Raw genomic sequence first — 6903 nt, 5'->3', positions numbered from 1 at the left:
AAATCAAAGTCTTTGAATTGTGATGTTGGAGAAGAGTATTGAATATTCCATGGACTGCCAAATTAACAGAAAAAGTTTGTCTTGGAGGATGCACAACCAAGGTGCTCCTTAGAGGCAAGATTATTGAAACTACATCTCACATACTTGGGCATGTTGTCAATGGGGCCTAGTCCTTGGAAAATCATATCATGCTAAGAAGAGTAACTGGACTGACTTAGTGACTTTAACAAAGGTCCAGAGCATGACAGAGCTTGAGAGGATGTCACAGAATAGTACAGGTTGAGATCAGTTGTTCACAAGGCTGCTGTGAGTCACAGCTGACTCAATGGCACCTAATATCAACAACAACAGCGCACTCAAAGAATGTAGGTCTCTCTCTTATTGCTGTCTAGTCATAACTACACTTATAGATGAGTAAGTACAAAATATGCAGTCATTTATAACTTAAACCTTGTTAGAAAATAAATCCTCTTTTGTCATGATTGCTCAATAACATAGCAGAAACAATTTAAGAAGTCTCCCTTATTTTTTTATCAATATTGTGTGAAATATCCCTATTTCTCACTTACCAAAATGGTTAAATTCCAAAGACAAGATTATTATGTGAACATTGGCATTGTTTTTAAATGGAAAATTACCATATCACATTTTTAAATTGAGTACAACTATATCATTTTGTAAATGCCAAGTTGCATCATTGCATGACTGCTAAGTTACACATTTTATAACAGCTAAGTTAAATTATCTCTAGTGCAATAGTCAGAGTATCTTCTGACATCCATTTTGGTCTTTTCTTCCTCCTCTATCTTTGTAATGATCTTTTGCTTTCTACATGGATAATATCTTTTTAAAAAATTAAATTTAATGAACGTTTACAGAGACTTAAGGTTTCCAGTCATTCATTGTTGCACTTTTCTCCCTTCCCCCTCCCTCTTACTTCACTCTTCTCCTTGAAAAGTAAAACTCTTTCCACTGTTATGCAATCCCTCCCCCCAAGACCACTCCACTGTGCAGCCTCCAATTCTGGACTCCTCTCACGACAATAATACACAATTATATATCCCTTTTAAACAGTTCTATCCCTCATCTGTTTCAATGCAGTATACATCACTCCTCCCCTCCTTCTCTGTCTTCCCTCAACCCTGATGTCAGTACTGTTTTACAACAGTGGCCCTATGCCATATTTGTCCTTTTATGACTGAGGTATATCACTCAGCCTAATGTTCTCCAGGGTCACCCATTTTGCATACTATTTCATAAGTTTCTTGTTTTTCAATGCAGCATAGTATTCCATTGTGTGAATATACCACAGCTTCTCTATCCATTAGTTTGTTGATGGGCACTTGGGTTGTTTCCAACTCCTTGCTATTGTGAACAAAGCTGCAATAAACATGGGTGTGCATATATCTGCTTGGGTGGCAGTTATGGTTCCTTTAGGGTAAATTCCCAGTAGTGGAATTGCTGAGTCAAATAGCATTTCTATTTGCAACTTATTGAGAAAGCGCCATACAGCCTTCCATAGTTGTTGCACCATTTTACATTCCCACCAACAGTGAATAAAGGTTCCAATTTCTCTACAACCTTGCCAGCATTTGTTGCTTGCTGTTCTGTTAAATTTTGCTATTCTGACTGGGGTGAGATGATATCTCATAGTTGTTTTGACATGGATAACATCTTTGACATCATCCTACACCTCATCTCATCTTTCTTTGTTAGTGTTCAACCTCTCAAATTTATTCTTGAGAGGGTTTTTTTAATTCAGGTGGGATAGACTCAAAGCCATATTTTGGTTCTTGTGAATTTGTTTTCATTTTCTTTCCCCTCTTCATTTATTGTTTTGGTGTTCTTCATTTGTTTGTTTCTGGTTGTTTGCTGTTTTTTGTTGGTTTTTTTTTTATTGTTGTGTACCGTTGAATCAGATCCAACTGGCACCAAAGGAAATTGCCCCTCCTTCTCCATCTGGTGGATCAAACCGTGAGCCTTTGGAATTGCAGCGCAGCTTCTTGCTACTAGGGCACTAGAGCTCCCTCATTTTAATTTTCTTTAACTATGCATCTGAGAACTGCACATGAATAAGGATGACAAGAGAGTAACTGATCCTTTGAGTTGTGGTGCTGGAGAAGAGTATTGAACATACCATAGACTACCAAGAGAGTGAACAGGTCTGTCCTGGAGAGGGTTAAACCTGGTTGTTCTTTAGAGGCAAAGATTTTGAAACTCTGTCTTACACATTTGGACATGCTTCCAGGAGGTATCGGTCCCTGGAGAATGGCATTATGCTTGGATGGGTGTATATGTATGTGTGTATGGGTCAATGCAGGCGAGGAAGCCACTTGGTGGAATGATTTGACACAGTGACTGTGGCAATGGAGTCAGGTATGTCAGAAATGATGAGGTTGGCTCAGGATAGGGCAACGTTCAGAGCCATTGTTCATATGGTCGCTGTGAGTTGTAGTCAACTCTACAGCACATAACAGCAAGAAGTTACATCATTACATGACTGCCAAATCATTGTCCAGACAAGTTGACATATAACCTTAACCATCGGCCAACATTACTCTCACCTCACACATTGGTAATCAGTCGTTACTACCAGACATGCATTGCTAAGGCACAAAACAGTTGAGTAGTAGATCTTTTACTACTGTTGTAAATGTAAAATGTCAGATGATTATAGATAATAAGTGAGAAGTAAGTATAGCTGTTGTCATGTATTGTCGTTGTTGTTGTTGTTGTTATGTGCCATCTAGTTGCCTGCGACTCACAGCAACCCTACATACAAGAGCCCTAAATCCTGCTCTATCCTGTGCCAACCTCACTGTCTCTGACACACCTACTCCCACCACCCCACTCACAGAATTGATCCATCTCATCGAGGGTCTTCCTCTCCTGCGCTGTCCCTCCACTCTCCCAAACATGATGTCCCTCTCCAAGGACTGATACCTCCTTGCAACATGTCCAAAGTATGTCAGACAGAACTTCAGAATTCTTGACCGCCAGGAGCAGCCTGGCTTCACCATCTGCTAAGTCAAATTTTGATTCACAGAAACTCAACATGACAAGGCATAACTGCTCTACAGGGCTTTCTAGGTGGTAATTTTTACAGGAGCAGATTTTCAGGTCTTTCTGCCATGAAATCACTGGTTGGAGTTCAACTATCAAACTTTCAGTCAGCAACTAAGCACTTAACTGTTGGTGCTATCAGTGCTCCTTGGGTAAAACCAAATAATCAATATTGTATGTTTATAGAGCACAAGTCAAGTAGCACTACAAAGAGCAAGCTTATCTGTAATTGCTCATATATTTTAAAAAAAAGCACTATCTCGATTTTCAAACTCAAGCTCTAAAAAATAAACTAAGATAATAAAAATAAGATAGTAAGATAAATCTACGAAATAAGATTGTTTGTATCATACATCATCTTATTGACCTCTATTGTATAAGCCCCAACCCTCTAGTTTTCAAATAAGGAAGACTCAAAGAAGTTGTGCCCAAATTTCCTGCTTCTTCATAGCACAGAAGAAACCTGTGCTCCTGCCCAGCTGGCCCATGTCTCTTGATTTAGGGCTCTTCCTCTTGTTAGGCCACACTTGGGAATATGCCAGTCTCACACAGGGTGGTCTGTTATCTGCTCTGTGCTGTTTACCATGACTGACTGTTCTGTGTGCACAGACCAGGAGACATGACTAACAAGGTTGAAGCGCCAGGTGGCATTTCTGCTGCTCTGAGGGTCCTGCCAATCAGCTAGTACCGCTTCCTGCCTTTCATGGTCTGCTGGATTCCTCCAAGACATGTGACTTTAGCTAGGAAAACGTCTTTCTCCAACTTCTTTCTTTTTTAAAATGTCTCTCCTGCAGAAAGAATAAAAGAAGCATATGTTCTTTCCCCAGCTTCCACTGATTGTTCACATTTGTGCTCTCTGCCTCATTAACTCAAGCTCACTATATCGCTTCCTTTCATTTGAAATCAGGTTGCAGAAGATATTCAAACATTTCACCCTAACTTTTCCCCCCTATATCTTCTAAAAGGAAAGATGTTCTCTTTCACTTTTGTCACATTTGGGAAATTTAACACTGATATAATAATATTTAGTACACATAGTAAAAATTTCAGGGGTTCTTTAAAAGAGCCTTTCATAGCTCTCTTCCAATTTGGGACCAATCAAATATCATACATCACTCATTTCCCTTCTTTCTTTCAGGATATTTTTTAAAGTGCTTAAGCCTTACCAGATGTTCCATAGTCTATATTTGTTTAAATAGAATTTGGGCAAAATACGACATAGGGATACTGTATATATCCCACTGCATCTCACAAAAAGACCTACAGATTATTTTATTGGAGCTGAGAACATCGATCTCTTGATTATGACACTTTCTATTATATTTCTCTATTGTAAAAGTGTGTTCGCATTTGCTTTTAAAAAGTAATCTATGGACTGGTAAAATGAGCCTTTATATGTTCTATAAATATCTTGTTCTACATCAGTCTTGAACCCAGTGGACGTAACATCACTTTCAGACTGAGAACTGTCCCTTTAAGCTGACTCCTCTGAATTGTTCGCATTCTTCCCCATTAGCAAAGCTAATCCATGAACATGTCACCAATGAGATTTCACAGGACTGCTGCTGAGAAAAGTCTTCTGCTTGCTTTATTGTCCTCTGTTGCTATCTTGACAGTTACGGCCCTTTATTCTTATTTTGCACTGTCCAAGCCCATGCAGACTGCTGTGGTTGTTGTTGTTAGAGTTGCTTGCAACCCATAGTGACTCTGTGTACAACTCTGAAGCCTGCCCTCTCCTCAGCCAATCTTACTGACTCTGACACACCTACTCCCATGACCCCAGTTATGGTATCAATCCATCTCATCCAGGGTCTTTCTCTCCTGAGCTGTTCCTCCAACCTTCTGAACATGACAGACTCAAAGACTGGTCCCTCCTGGCCACATGCTCCGAGTATGTGAGACGGAGCTTCAAAATCCTAGCCTCCAAGGAGAATCTTGGTTTCACCTCTCCATGGCGGACCTATTTGTTTTCTTGGCAGTCCATGGTATGTTCAATTCTCTTCTCCAGTGGCATAACTCAAAGGCATTGATTCTTCTCCTGTCTTCCTTAGTCATTGTCCATCTTTCTGATGCATAGTAAGTACTTGCAAAGACTATGGCCTGGACCTTAGTCTCTAGACAGATATCATTGCTTCTAAGTACTCTGGAGAGATTCTCGACCACAGATTTTCCCAGTGCAATTCATCTTTTGATTTCCTGACTGCTGGTGTTAAGAGTGTTGATTGTGGAGCCGAGCAAGTTGTAATTGTTAACAACCTCAATCTCTTCTCCATCTATCATGGTGCTGTCAATTGGCTCAGTGATAAGAATCTTTGTCTTCTTGGTGTTGAGCCTTAATTCATATTGAAGACAGTCCTTGAGCTACTGTAGCAAGTGCTTCTGGATGTCAATTCACAGTAATCCTACAGGACAGAGTAGCACTGCCCCAAAGGATTTCTAAGGCTATAATCTTTACTGAAGTAGACCTCTATATCTTTCTCCCACCATACAGTTGGTGGATTTGAGTCATATGTTCTTCAGTTAGTAGTCATGTGCTTAAGCTGCTGCACCACTAGGGCTAGATACATTGTACTTTGCCCATTCCTGATTGAAAATCAGATTATTTATTAGTCCATACAAGTTGTGCTGCTATTCAAAAAAGTCTCTGATGGCTGTGGCAGAAAGATGGACAATCTCCTCATGCTGTAATTTACAGCCTGGGAAACCTGATAGAAGGTCACGATAAGTTGGAAGTGACTCAACAGTATTTTTGAATGATCTACAGCAATATTTTGCTTAAATGTGATATTAATGTTATTGATTAAGAATTTTCATATATTCTTTGCATCACTTTTCTTGGGAATGGAGACAGATCTGGACCTCTTCCAGTCAGTCAGACAGACAGACAGCTGTATTTAAATTTCCTAATAGACTGGTGAGTACATTCAGGGCTGCATTTGTTGGTACATGTCAACTGGTATTCCATCAATTCCTGGGGCCTTATTTTTTGCCAGTCTCTTCAGTATAGCTTGAATCTCATTCTTCACTACCATTGGTTTTTATTTGTATGGTACTTCCTGAAAATTTTTAGGGTCAACAAATTCTTTGTGGTACAGTGATTCTGTGTATTCGTTCCATCTTCTTTTGATGCTTCCTGGATCATTGAAGATTTTATTGCAACTAGAGGCTTGAATTCGCTTTCAGTTCTTTCAGTTTGAGAAGTGCCAAGTGAGTTCTAGCCTTTTTATTTTCTGACTCAAACTCTTTGCACATTTCATGATAATAATTTGCTTTATCTTCTCAGGCTGCCCTTTGGAATTTTCTTTTCAGCTCTTTTACTTTGGCATTGCTTCCTTTTGTTTTGGCTCCTCAATGCTCTAATGCGATTTTCATAGTCTTCTAACATGCATTTTGGTTTTTATTTCTCCCTAACTTTGTAATGACCTTTTCCTCTCTTCATGGATGATATCGCTGATGTCCCCCTACAGTTCTTCTCATCTTTGATCATTGGTATTAATGCCTCAAACCTATTCTTGAGATGATTCTTATAATACATATATAAAATTGAGGGAGTTCTGGCCATTTAGTTGTAAGGAGTGTGCTGCCAAAGCAAAGATGTGCAATTCTAATCTACCAGTTGCGTTATGGAAGACAGATAGACACTCTCCTGAGTGATTTACTGCCTCTGAAAGCCTGCTGAATTAAGTATTAGAGTTGGTTCTGACTCAATGGTACACTGCAACAAAAACAACAAATATATATGAGAGAAGGATGAACAAATCTCCTGTGTGATTAACTGACTCTGAAAGCCCACTAGAAGGTGAGATGTGGGTCAGTTCCAACCTGATAGTAAACAATAAT

This window comes from Elephantulus edwardii, unplaced genomic scaffold (genome assembly GCF_000299155.1).
Source record: "Elephantulus edwardii isolate Elephantulus edwardi_28Jun2011 unplaced genomic scaffold, EleEdw1.0 scaffold00105, whole genome shotgun sequence".
NCBI classification, from domain to species: domain Eukaryota; kingdom Metazoa; phylum Chordata; class Mammalia; order Macroscelidea; family Macroscelididae; genus Elephantulus; species Elephantulus edwardii.
The sequence above is the reverse complement of the archived record's forward strand: the minus strand, read 5'-3'. Positions refer to the sequence as shown.